Genomic DNA, 6,038 nt, shown 5'->3' on the forward strand with positions numbered 1-6,038 from the left:
ATGGAATAAATGGAGAAGGGTGGGAGTGAAAAGGGGGGGGGGGGGGGCTTAAAAGACAGTTGGGTCATTCTAATTAAGTGTAAAGTGCCATTGCTGATGAATTTTATCACCAGCACCCAAACTTTCACCCTTCACGGACTGAATTCAGCATGGCTTTGCACAAGTGTTCACAGTCCTATGGGGTAGTGAGCACTTTTGTGACTTGCACATGCGAGATCATTGCATCAATAATGGATTGACCAAAGAGAGAGTGAGAGAGAATGGAAGAATACTCAGCACAACATCTAATTGTATATATATATATATATCTCCTATATATTTGGCTACATCTGTCACTCAAAGTGGGTGTCTGTGTCTATAACGCTCTGTTCCTGGACTTTCCTCTTAATGTGTGATTGCCTTCATCTGTGCTGAACACCTTTCTGAGAAATCAACCTGTTTAAAACAGGTGATGGCAATCATACATTAAGGGGAAGTCTAGAAACAGAGCACTGTGTCCCTCCTGGAGAGGGTCATGTTGGGAGGTATGTGACAGAGAACCAGCCCAGTGAGCCCACAGACAGTGCCAGACACCCACTGCCTTCCCATGTTGCCCAGCACTGCTACTCCACAGCCACCAGGTGAGTGCCCCCCTCCCGCGATTTGCGGCAAAACCCCCCCCCCCTCCCGCGATTCGCTGCAAAAACACCCGCTCCCCCGCGACCCCCCCTACCGCGGTTCGCAGCAAAAACACCCCCCGCAACCCCCCCTCCTGCGATTCGCTGCAAAAAGACCCCCCCCACGACCCCTCCCGCAATTCGGGGCGGCACCCCCCCTGCGACCCCCCTCCCGCGATTCGCGGCACCCCCCCTTCCCCCTGCAATTCGCAGCAGCCCCAGGATTAAATGGCACATGCAAAACACTGACATGGCTATGGTAGACAATGAAAAAGGTTGACATGAGTTTTTGAAGATTTATTTTTAATTTTTTTAATTTTTTCATATTCATTGTCATGTGTCGACATGGACACCAATGAAGTGGCACACTTATGTCAACATTTACATGTGTTGACCTTTCTGTGTTGATTTTTTCTTGTGGCGATTCGCGTCACACCCGCCCGCAACCCCCCCTCCCGCGATTTGCGGCAACCCCCGTGACCCCACACCTCCCGCAATTCGCGGCAACCCCCCACCGGAACCCCTGTGAACCCCGCTCCCGCGATTCGCGGCACCCACCCCCGCGACCCCCCCTCCCGCAATTTGCGGCACCCCCCCCCCCCCCCCCCGTGATTCGCGGCAGCTCCAGAATTAAATTGCACATGGAAAACACTGATATGGCTATGGTCGACAATGAAAAAGGTTGACATGAGTTTTTGAAGGTTTTTTTTTCATTTTTTGAATATTTTCATATTCATTCTCATGTGTCGACATGGATACCAATGAAGTGCCACACTTATGTCAACATTTACATGTGTTGACCTTTCTGTGTTGAATTTTTCTTGTGGCGATTTGCGTCACACCCCCCCCACCCCCCCCACACCCCCCCCCCCCCCACAACCCCCACTCCCGCGATTCACGGCACACACACACCTCCCCCACGATTCTCGGCACCCCACCCCGTGACCCCCCTCCCGTGATTCACGGCACACCCCCGCGACCCCCCCTCCCATGATTCGCCGCAACCCCCGCCCCGTAACCCCCCCTCCCGCGATTCGCGGCACCCACCCCCGCGACCCCCCCTCCCGCAATTCGCGGCACCCCCCCCCCGCGATTCGCGGCAGCTCCAGAATTAAATTGCACATGGAAAACACTGACATGGCTATGGTCGACAATGAAAAAGGTTGACATGAGTTTTTGAAGTTTTTTTTTTCATTTTTTTAATGTTTTCATATTCATTCTCATGTGTCGACATGGACACCAATGAAGTGCCACACTTTGTCAACATTTACATGTGTTGACCTTTCTGTGTTGATTTTTTCTTGTGGCGATTCGCGTCACACCCCCCCGGAACCCCCACTCCCGCGATTCACGGCACACACACCCCCCCCGCGATTCTCGGCACCCCACCCCGTGACCCCCCCTCCCGTGATTCACGGCACACCCCCCGCGACCCCCCCTACCATGATTCGCCGCAACCCCCGCCCCGTAACCCCCCCTCCCGCGATTCGCGGCACCCACCCCCGCGACCCCCCCTCCCGCAATTCGCGGCAAACCCCCCCCCCGCGATTCGCGGCAGCTCCAGAATTAAATTGCACATGGAAAACACTGACATGGCTATGGTCGACAATGAAAAAGGTTGACATGAGTTTTTGAAGTTTTTTTTTCATTTTTTGAATGTTTTCATATTCATTCTCATGTGTCGACATGGACACCAATGAAGTGCCACACTTTGTCAACATTTACATGTGTTGACCTTTCTGTGTTGATTTTTTCTTGTGGCGATTCGCGTCACACCCCCCCGGAACTCCCACTCCCGCGATTCACGGCACACACACCCCCCCGCGATTCTCGGCACCCCACCCCGTGACCCCCCCTCCCGTGATTCACGGCACACCCCCCGCGACCACCCCTACCATGAATCGCCGCAACCCCCGCCCCCGTAACCCCCCTCCCGCGATTCTCTGCAATCCCTCCCCTCCCGCGATTCGCAGCATCCACCCCCCCACAACCCCCCCTCCTGCAATTCGAGGCACCCCCCGCGACCCCCCCTTCTGCAATTCGCGGCACCCTCCGCGACCCCCCCTCCCGCGATTCGCGGACACCTAAGTTGCAATACAGGGCATCTTTCATACAATTCTAACCATATTTCTCATATACAAACGTTCACAAATTAAGGGGGCGCAGCCCCTTACGACGGTGTGAAGAGCGCCCGTAGGGCGCGATGAATCACCTAGTATATATATATATGTCTAGTGTCCGGTTGTGTGTCTCCGAAACACTTCCATCTGTTGGCAGCGAGTGAAGATACATCTATTTCTCACACATGCACAAACACAGAGGCAATCACAAGGTAGCAGAAAAGCATTTGCTTTGAGTGGACTTACTAGTTTATAAATAAGCTGTGGCAAACAGAAACATTTTAGAGTAGGATTTCAAATTGCGTACATGCAGTGGGGTGCTCTTCCAATAGAACAGTCATATTTAGCACTTAATTGCTTCCAGTCACATTTCTAATTACCATATCTCAATTGATTCGTAATTGCATCCTCTACTATTTGATTATAATCTTCATTGCTGTTTTTCTTGTCTTACTCTCATCCTCACCATTTCCAATATGTTCTGGCTGACCCTCTAATGGCTAATTACCACCCCCAATATCCACATTCCTGTCTGATTCCTACCTACAGTACTGTTCCCTTCTTTGTCTGACACATTGACCTTGCTGTCCTTCCCCTAATAGAGTGCTCAATTCTAAGAGATCACAACACTTAGAAATAATAGACGTGATTCAATATAAGCAAAAAAAACCCTGATTTATTCTGGGAAATTTACTAAGATTTTGATTTCACTTGGGATGTGGCTATAGGCAACCAATCATAATCGACTTATTTATTGAGCACCTTCTAGAAGATAATAGATATAATCTTATTGGTTGCCCATAGCAACATCCCATCTGAAATATAACACCCATGTTAGTAAATTTCCCCCATTGGCAGGTATTCAATGCCGGTGCGAGCGGCCGGCGAGGGGGTTAAACTGCGAGGATCACAGAAAACCAGTGATCCTCGCAGTTTAACCCCCGCGCCGGCCGCTCGCACTATGCAACGTTCCGGGGGAATCCACGCCGTCACAGAACGGCGAGGATTCCCCTAAACTGCGAGAGCCGCGGCTAGTGCAGCAAACTCGCTGTAATTAGCCTCGATTCTCGCAGCTTTTGGAGGCACATTCGCAAATTCCCCCTCGCTCAAAAAACGGAGCAAGGGGGAATTTGCGAATGAGGGGGGTCAGTTGAATACTGACAGGGTGAGCGGTGACTGCGAGCAAAAAGTCCTGCTCGCAGCCGCCGCTCGCCCACGGCATTGAATATAAAAGATAATATAGGTCACATATATGTAGAAAATATGAACAAATAATTTATGATTTTTATCAAAGCATATGTATCAAATCAAGTATATATATTAAAAATGCTTTCACATTTGTACGATGATGATGATGATGATAATGATGATAGAAATGTATATCAAGGAAATGAACAGGCAAATTACTATACCAAATTATATTTAAATACACAGAATACTGTTTAAACAAAACACAATATACATAACATACACCTAATGCTGATCATGCAGAAAAGGCTTAATTAACTACTCATAAAGGAATGCATCAAAATCAAAACTACTTCTATTAATACTATCTACCAGTCTGTACTCTACTCTCACTTTAATTTTCGCACTCATTCCTAACTTCGTGGTGCGGTAAAGGGCAATCTCGAAATCACTTACTTGAAAATGTTGTGTATGGGACAAGATTTCAGTTTACAGTTGCTGTACCTCTGAGCGGAGTAGATTGTTGCATTTGGATACACATGAAAGTGCCTGTTGAATACAGTACATCATGTTTCTTCGGCTGGAAACTACCTACAGTGCCAAGTCAGGGATGGCTTACCCTGGCTCAAATCCAAAATGTCCTTTCTTTAATCAGCCACTGGTTACTCTATTTATAAAGGATTATATGATAAAAGGATATAAAATGTACCATTAGCCTACAATGATAGCAACAGACTTCACAACACTTATTTTTCAGGAATCAAAAATGATTAATAAAATATATTAACAAGACAGGGAGTGAAGCAGAATTTTGCTTACATTAACAGTAGCTGGGGGGTGGGGTGGGGAAGGGGGCAGGGCACTTAAGACAGGGAGCCTGGGGGAAGATTATACATACTGCATAACATGACATATTCCAAGATGGACAAAATGCTCTCTATCTGGACTTCCCTCTTGATATAGGATTGGTCTCATCTCGTTAAATCCTATAATTTAGTAAACCGATGGACAATAAGTCAGTTACGCTGTTTACGTAGTGCTATGCAAACCTGTTCACCTTTATTTCTGACTACGGGCATACCTAATTGTACCTTCCCAGCGTTCGTGACGCTATAGTAATACCCTTATGGCGGTACAGTATATTTGGTGATGTCAGTGCACTCACACAAACCTTAATATATTTCAGGGAGCGTCTCTGACGCTCTGTCAGCTCTCAGTAATAATTTAGACAAGACTGTTGGATATATTCAGATCAAGGGTCCAAACCCCTAATCCAGTGGCGTAACTCCCGGAGGCAATGGAGACATTGGCCGCCGGGCGTTAGCCACTAGGGGGGGCACAGAGGAGCCGACACCAGGAGCCTATAGACTGACTTCTGCAGTGAGCGGTAACCACCCGCTGCTGCAGTTGTCAAAGCAGAGAAGGAGCCAGCACAGCCCACAACTATTAGAAGTCAGGACAAGTATTCTCCAAAGTCCACTTACAAAGCTGAAGCAGCAGCAGCCGGGTCACGGTGACACACTACACTGCAGGAGATGAAACTGAAAGTGAACTCGTACATCATCATTCACAGCGTCTTCCTGGACCAGGAAACTGCAATCAAAGATTGAGCACAGCATACTAAGTTCCTGGCCCAGGGAACAGCAATTTATAGTTACTAGACAATAGGATCCGGAAGGTCTTCCATTGGTCAGGGGGTCAGCTTTCACCTATTCTGATTGGCTCAGTAAAGATGCACAACTGGGTCTTTGTTCTAGGCTCGCCATCATGTTCTGAGGTCCCGCTGTGCCACTTGTTCAAACTGGCCATCATATGTCCCCTTTCCATGTGGGAATACCTTTATGTGTCATATCTATAGTCCATAACATGTGAATGATATATGCTGCTGTTTCCAATCAAACACGAACGCTGCATATGAGACGCTGAACACACAGATACCAAACACGGGAGGGAAAGACTATGTTTTAACATTTACTATGTGTAGTGCATAACAAAGATAAAGGACTATTTTTCTAGTATTATGTTGGTATGAGTATGAAACTATCTGCACATGTTACATCTGCCCCCCTGCAGT

The 6,038-nt window shown here is 47.9% G+C and overlaps 1 protein-coding gene across 1 annotated transcript in view; it reads right to left on the reverse strand.

The window, feature by feature from the left end:
• Positions 1-4,585, reverse strand: part of LOC146035963 (cytochrome P450 2F2-like) — a 28,698-nt gene extending 24,113 nt beyond the window's left edge. Inside the window, exon 1 of the mRNA XM_083159691.1 lies at positions 4,421-4,585. The gene's annotated coding sequence lies outside the window, so the exon portion shown is untranslated. The remainder of the gene's footprint in view (positions 1-4,420) is intronic.
• Between the last annotated feature and the right edge of the window lie 1,453 nt (positions 4,586-6,038).

The sequence above is a fragment of the Crinia signifera genome, chromosome 9 (genome assembly GCF_055691185.1).
Source record: "Crinia signifera chromosome 9, ASM5569118v1, whole genome shotgun sequence".
Lineage (NCBI taxonomy): Eukaryota > Metazoa > Chordata > Amphibia > Anura > Myobatrachidae > Crinia > Crinia signifera.